This window comes from Dermacentor silvarum, chromosome 4, assembly GCF_013339745.2.
Source record: "Dermacentor silvarum isolate Dsil-2018 chromosome 4, BIME_Dsil_1.4, whole genome shotgun sequence".
NCBI lineage: Eukaryota > Metazoa > Arthropoda > Arachnida > Ixodida > Ixodidae > Dermacentor > Dermacentor silvarum.
In genome coordinates, this window is record NC_051157.2 from 59,809,547 (window position 1) to 59,817,452 (window position 7,906).

The 7,906-nt window shown below is 47.1% G+C and overlaps 1 protein-coding gene across 2 annotated transcripts in view; it reads right to left on the bottom strand.

The window, feature by feature from the left end:
* Positions 1–2,960, bottom strand: part of LOC119450101 (uncharacterized) — a 14,611-nt gene extending 11,651 nt beyond the window's left edge. Inside the window, exon 1 of one of the 2 annotated variants that reach the window (XM_049665636.1) lies at positions 2,383–2,960. The gene's annotated coding sequence lies outside the window, so the exon portion shown is untranslated. The remainder of the gene's footprint in view (positions 1–2,382) is intronic. The other variant, XM_037713466.2, reaches the window with a different exon arrangement.
* Positions 2,961–7,906: the final 4,946 nt, after the last annotated feature.

The window sequence follows — 7,906 nt, forward strand, 5'->3', positions numbered from 1 at the left end:
TTAAATCAACCGAAGCGGCATGGTTTAGCGTTGAAACTAAATTAATTTTCCTTTCATAGCAATGCGTGATTTCTCGCTGGGACATTTCAGTGTTTTCAAATTGAATGAAGAGTATAATTAACCAAGGTGTAATTAAGAAGAACTGATTGTACATATTAAAAAAAAGTTTTACTGTGTGGGATCACAGTATAAAATATTGTTGTAATGCGATATTAACGCTTCATTAACTTTACTTTTACCAAAGTTGTGTGTTATTTTGTTTACTTTTCACACCTTAAAAGCATGCACATACATAGGGCAGGAAAAAAGGAGACGGTCATTTACTAAACATTGAATAGCCTTATCTGCCCAGGGCAGTTAATGAAGAAACAAACTTGCATGTGTACAGCTGCTGTCAGACTTATCAGAACATGATCCTAGTTCTTTTTCATTCTTTTTACAGAAATGCTAGCCTCCCGGCAACCTCTCTAGGTGAGTGTGCCTTGCTAGTGCTAGTTTAGTTCTTTACAAAACCATCATTGGTCCCTTCTTGCAGCTCAATTTAGTCCATCTTGCATGTTTGGGTTGTGTGTTATTGTGCTTGTGTATATGTTGCCTTGAACAACTGTAATGTGCATTGAATCTATCAATGCACACCACCACGATTTGGCTAGCATGCAGTAAAATGGCAACATGGCAATTGTGTTCCCGTGACATGTTTCCAGAGCATTTACTAGTAGCTCTAATCCTGTATGCTGCACCGTTAATGTAAAGTACTAATGCTGGACTCAGTATAAACAAGAAAAAAAACACCATGCCGCTGTCATAAGGTGTGAACAGTGTACATACTACATGGAAAAAAAGGAGAGAGAGAGAGAAAAAAAATGAGAAAAAGAGGCAATTCCACTAAAGAAGTTATTTGGGCAAATGCTTGAACATTACAGTAATTACACACATTACAATAACCCAATTGGCACAATGCCAGACAGTCAGTACAAAATTTCACAGCACTTCATCTGGTGTTTATTATGCAGTTGGTAGATACACGAGTGTTCATCTGCAGTCCCACTAGGTTGCTGTGTTTATATACATGTGTAATATAATCTGCTGACGTACGTTAGCCCTGCACTTAGTAAGCAACTGACTCGTACGACGTACGTACATGCACAACGAATCACGCAAAAGCAATAAAATTTGAAAGCTGGGCCTGAAATACAATTTAAACGCTATAGAAAATACATAGGAGTTGAAAATTTGTGAATATCCTAAGTTTGCCTATTCATGACCTAGCTGATCATTCTAACGGGAGAGAGAGAGAGAATAGAGGGGGGGGAGAGGCATTGTTGGCTTGCACCCTACTCGATCGATATCGTCAGCTGAGTTGCGTTTATTTCATGAAAAAAGTCGAGTGTACTCGGCCACTCAAACCAATACGTTGATTGGATGCGACATCATGGTGGTGAAAAGCAAAAATGTGAAAATCATCAAGGTACTGCAACGTGCAACTCATTCACATTGGGATATATTACTGTTCGATCTCTAATTTATTTTTGGTAAGATTTACAAGGAAAAATACATGATTTGTACTGTTGCGGTCATGCAGAAGTGCGTATGCACTGTGCTAGATTCCGCGATCGACAGGGCCAGTTCGGCTGGTAAGCAGCAGCTGTCCGTATCGAGGTTTCGGTTTCTCTTATCGCTAAGCTCCCCCTTCGAGTACCTCGGCGCCTTAGTAACAGCATGCTTCAAAATAACATATTCTCCGCGCGCTTAGGGGAGTGGTCGGAAAGGAGAGTTGGGCCGCAGATGTGTAATGAACGCGTCAAGAAAATATTAAAACAGTTAAAGGTAATTGGATATACGGCTCTGATTTCTCGGCAGATAATATGCTGACGTTCACTGCTTCGTAACTTTGATCTACGCACACGCACACCTCAAATTTATTCTCGACGACCGGCTGACACGAGCTTTTCGTGCCTCGTCATTCTTTTCAAGAAAAACAACACAGGTGCATCCGCGCTTCAGTACAGTTGTGACCCGTGCCATAAGATCCGTTCAAGGTCTGCGCGCGTGCCCCTCACTTTTACGCATCAGCGCGGCGAGAGCGGATCCCGCAGGTGTTCTGGCGCGTCGCGCCCGGTGGCTTTCCTTTGTTTCGCTCTTTCTGCACCGCTCCCTTTCTATTTCTATCCACAAACACAAAAAGAAAAAGTGCGTAAGTGTCTTGCCGACAGCCCCGACAGTGCGGCGTCACGAAACGAGGAGTCGCGTCCACTGCAAGATCAATCCGCGTGCGCACTCGGACAGTGCATAGGCGGAGCCTCGCGCGCGGCCCTTGCAAGGCACGGCCGCAAATCGGCGCACTCTGGAGAAATGCTAAACGCCGAAGAGTATGCAACCCACCTTTGTCGACGTGTAAACTGCTATCCCTTCCTGGCCTGGCGTCTGCAGGCCCCGTCGTCGTCGCGTGTCCCACTACTGATAGACGAAGACACCAATACACACACACACCGTAGCGCGGATATCGGCGCGCTGTCACCGGTTGTCACCGGAACCCCAGAGTACCGCTACCGCTCCGGGAAGCAGCAGCGTTGACATCGCGGCGGCTTGCTAACGCTGTAAGCGCTGGGCTGGCGATGAGACGACGACGGTAGCGAGTTGGACGTTTCCGAAACTCCGGTGAACGATTCAAACGCCGTGCACACAACACGCGCTCGCTGTTCGACCGGTTGCCTCCGACGACTCGTCCGCCGCGTTGTCGTCGGGTGCGCGGACTCGAGAAGGGAAAGAAACAGATGTCGACGGTCGCCTGGGCACAGTGTCACGAGTACCGCGCAAATCCGTTCGGTTACGCTTCGCACACTCCACTGCGGCCGGCTCGTCGCACGGCCATCCAGCTCGACGCACGAGCCAAAACAAACGCATTCAGCGGGGGAAGCAGCGAAGCAGAGAGAGCGGCAAGGGAGGGGAGCGGTAATGGCTGTCGGAGAAAGGGAGTGCGCTCTCAGCCTCTCGGCATGTACTCCTCGCAAGTTTGTGACGTCACAATACGAGCGTTGCATGGATAACGGCGCTGCTGGTGGACAGGTGCTGCTTTCACTCTGGGCAAATCGAACCGGTCGCGGTTGTCTAGTCGAAAATAGAGGGCGTGTAACGGTGTAACGCGGCCCTAAGTGGTCCAATTTCGATTTTTGTCTTCCGGCTCTCGCTTTTCATTGCGTTCTGCGGCGGTCGCTCGACCGACTTTTCTGGCCCAGTAATGAGAAAATGGATACAATCAGTGTTGCGCTCCGCGACACACAGAGAAGGCAAATAATGTTTCTTTGTTCTTCGGAGGTAGAAAAACAACGTAAGATACGTTTTTTAAAATTTATTTGTTTTGTTTTTTAAAGCGCGCAAGCACAGTTTGCATGCAATGAAAGAGGATCGCTTGCACTCTGCTGCTGAACATGAAGTCCTAAATTCGACTCCCTGCTGCGACTGCCGCATTCTGATGGGGGCGGAACGCAAAAGCGCTCGTGTACTGACCTTTGTAAGCACGTTAATTAAAGAGCCACAGGATGTCAAAATAATTCGTTGCCTCTGTCCCATTCTATACGGTGTCTCTCCCAGTGTTGCTTCGAGACGTCAAAACCGATTAATATATTAATCAATCAACCCACCCTTACCAGGTAATACAGCACTTTTCTGCAAAATGGAGAGGTAAACTTGGCTCAGTGAACTTGCAATCTTTCGCATGTCCCCACATGGACATCACTAAAGGAAGAGAGAGAGAGAGAAAGAAAGACGAAAACTATAAAGGTGATGTGCTGGCCGCATTGTCCTCGGTCTATATTACGCGACATTTTTGTGTGCTGTGGCAGGTGCCGTTTCGTCAGCAAGGCAACAGCCCGAATACGGTTTCGGAGGCTGTGGTGTCAACCACATCGAAAACCGAGCGAGGAGTGGGAGCACTACATTTTACCGATGACCCTCAACACGGAGGAAGTCCTACGCCTCTGGTGGAGCCAGAAATCATGTGCCTTTATACGGTCCATATGCTGCATAGCGACCGTGAACCATGAACTTAACGTATAGTATTTCCACAATGCGCTGCTACTGTGAGGAGCTGTTGCTACTTGCGAAGCCTGTTGTGCAAGGCCACTGACACACCTCGATGACAAGCAAAAAGAAAGCTTGCGAGAGGACGAATAATTTATCGCTGAACTTAGTCTTGATGAGAAAAGTGGCGATCACCAAATGAAGACGAAAGTATGGAGGAAGGAATTATTCTCCATTCGTGGATGAAGGGGGTCAGCTCGGTTTATGAAAATAAGACGATTGGCAGCCGTCGCAATAGTAGCGGCAATGGACGCGAAGAGCATGCATTGTATACGTGAGCGCGATAACGTGGACGTTATGCCGGATGGACGCTGGAAAACAAGCTGGGGTGTTTGGATATTCAGTAAGCCTCCCCTAAACTGCGCTGCTCTAAAGTCCCATGACCGACTAAGGTATATATGAGGCATTGGATCGACGCGCCTGCGATGCTTCCGATGCTGGGATCACAATCAATAGCAGTGACAGCCTCCTATAATCTTGCCACCAATCTTGCCACCGCATTTAGCCATAGAGGTACTCAGATCACATCATTTGGCCCAGAGTGAGTGAGAGAAAGCGAGTGTAAAGGCTAATAAAGAAATAAACAAGCCCACATGTTTTACCCATTGCAAAGTGCGATAGCTACAATGTTGCGCACAGTAAAAGCGATGGTACCGGCTTCCAGCCATATTGGGTCGAGTTCATACTTGCCCGCCACGGTATTCCCCTGCAACTGTCTACGGAAGCAAACGTTCCGCGATATAAGGGTATAGGACTGGCATATATATTGCCGCGCAACTTGAATGTGGCCAAGTTGTCGCGGCAATATAATCAAAAGTCTTTTGGCCATTATGCAGCCACCTGCATACAAGACGATGTCACCACGTACGTTCGATGTATAGAAAAAAAGGTAACCCTTTGGTCAAACCATGTGCACAATCCTCTTCCCACCCTTTGCCATTCGTATGTGCCATTTAAGATGATCGCGAGAAACAGAAGGCCCATATGACTGAGATGCTAGACCAACGCGGGCGACGCGTCGGGCCCTGTGGAGCCATTTGCGGCATAAACGACCACCTTTTGTCTCGGATGTGCTGCCCGCTCGCGCCACAGTTACCGCCCTCGGAGGCAGGCAGTCAAAGTGCTCTAGGTCAAGGCGACCACGCCGAGTGCGGCTGGTCGCGCAGTGCATGGTGCCCAGCCGGCCCTTTTGTGCCAATCTGGGTCGCGCTCAGACAAGCGCCCCCTTTGTGCGGGAACCGCCCCGTCGTGGGATAAGAGTTCGACACTGCATGCATGGCTCTTCGCGCCGTCTTTGTCCATGGGAGCCTCCCTCCATCTTCGCGGTCCCCGGCTGTGTCCACGGTTTTCGTTCTTTGTTTTCGTATTCACCGTCTTGAAGTTTGCCAGAAGATGCGCTACTTCAACAAGCTGCGTGTACGTCCCTCTGCCTTTGTGGAGCGATTCAGCATACTCGCACCCTGAAGATCTTTGCTTATTTCAGTACCGTAGAGAAAGACTGCCATTTGCCTCTAGGCCCTGAAATAGATAAAGGAAGAAATGGTTTAGAGAAAGACGGAGCTATAGGTCCGGGCTCGCTTATTTGCAGACTATTGCATGTGCTCTGGGGAAGGGGAAGTGCTCGTGCCCTCTGATCCGCAAATGAAGTGCACAGGTGGAGCAAATGCTGGCAATAACATCTCTCCTGCAGGGTTATGACCGCTCGTGTCTACACGTGCATCACAGCCATCACGCCGGCTGGTATGAGTTTATCCGAGAAACTAACTTACATCAGGCATGTCCCCAATGTCGACCATACAGAGGCTGTTCATCTAGTCATTATCGCGATCTTTCCAAGAAGCGTCCCATATTGGCAGAACCTTTTACGAACTTCATATACCGAGTACAGCAGTGTTTCAAAACCCCTATAAAGTAGACTGCAAAATGACTAGTTGTTTGTTCATGAACACCTGTGGCTCGCTTGCGGTTGATAAGGCGTTGCACAGTACGAAGCGAAGTAGTTCTGTTTACAGTCACGACAGATATATATATATATATATATATATATATATATATATCAGTGTGAAGCGCTGCATTGCGCTTCGCAGAATGGATGACACTCACAAAGCTGCTTTCATTTTTTCCTCTTTTGAAAATGACGTCTTTCTTCTTCCACCCTCCCCCCGTCCCTTTCTTTTACACATTTTTTTTCTTCTTTTCTTTCACAGTGATTGTTATAGGGACTCTCAACTCGTAGTTGCATTCGCGTTGTCGCCGTATTGTATGTCGCACAGCTTTTCGGTGATATATTCATCATGTCCTTATGACGACAATAGAATGAAATACACTATACGTTAAAGCTTGACGGAAAAAGGCTCAGTCTGCCAAAGTTTCCGAAGAGGGACCTTCTCTTTCGAAATTTAATGCTCCTGCCAACCGCGCAGATGGGACTTTGTTTCTTTGTTTGCCTACGTAAGCAAATAACACGAATAAAGATAACTGATATCTCGGACATCGACGACGTGCAAGTTCGAAGAGCAGCATTGTGTGCCTGATGCCGCTGCGCGCTTAAACCAGTCTCAAACCAGCGCCGAGGTGCAAGGAGTGGAAAGCTCTGTTTCTACAGAGGCAGGTATAAGCAGTTCCGAGTGCCGCTGCCATTGCTTTGTGCGAGCTGTACTGCCCAGAACTTGGCAGTCTTACGCACGTAAATAATGCGCTGGCTGTCGCAGTCGCGGCTTCGCACTCTCGAGTGTGGGCGAGTCTGCAACATTATAACGTTTAATAGTTGTATTCTATTTTCGAGAACAAGTAATGGTTTGGCTAGTTGGTGCTGCATTGCTGATGAAGAAAGTTAAGTTCCGAGAAGTCTTGATCTCCCCTTCCGTCGTGCGTTGTATTTTCGTTGCGCCAAATTTCCTCATCGGTATTTTTACTTTCGCTGAGAAGACAATCGAGTAGCAGTTACTGCATGGGTGACGTGGGTTGCCTTGAGCAATAAAATAAAATAGATTTCCTAAAAGCTTGGCTGAAAAGTGGCTGGATATCTACTAAAAAAAAAAAGAAAAAAAAAGGCGCAGGTGTTTGACTATATGTATATTGGAAAAGTCGTACACTCACTAAACAATCAAAAAGTGATTGCAGCTGAGGTTTTGGTATATTCGCATAACGTGGCGCCAGAAATGTTTGCCGCGTCTGGGCTGAAATAAGACGTCTTTTTTCCCGTTTATTAGTGGATACGGAGCTGAGATAAAGCGAAGCGTATCTCGTTGGCTCGAAGGGTAAAGAAAGCTTTCGACGCCCCCATTACGGGACCTGCAGGCCGACAAGAAAACGGATAATTCTGTAATCATTTTAGGTTATCTCTAGAGATAGGAAATGACCGTCTGTGCACTGCCCACGGTGCGAACTTTGGGTACGTATAACATGTCCAGGTTTGTGCTCGCATACACCGCATTCTTTATTTTTCTTTTGTCTCGGTGTTACGGAGCTTGTCGCCGAGTTGTGGAGGGAAAAGATACCATCGCTACAAAGGAGGCGTTTGTGGCGACTCTGTTTAGCAGCTCGTGTTAATTAACCGCGCGCTGACGGATTCAGACTTGCAGACTTTTTTTTTTTTTTTTTTGCGTGCCATTTTGCCCCGCTTGGATAGCGCGTGTTTCCCGAACATCTCAAATTCATTCATTCATTCATTCATTTTCTCAGACAGCTTTCAAAGAAATGTAAACAGTTGGCGGACCGGTAGCCAATGGCTATACCTTAATGGTCCGACTAGGGCACGATACTAGCAGCCTTTGTATACCTGTGATAATTAATATAGTAAGTTCTAACAAACCTAAAGACATAA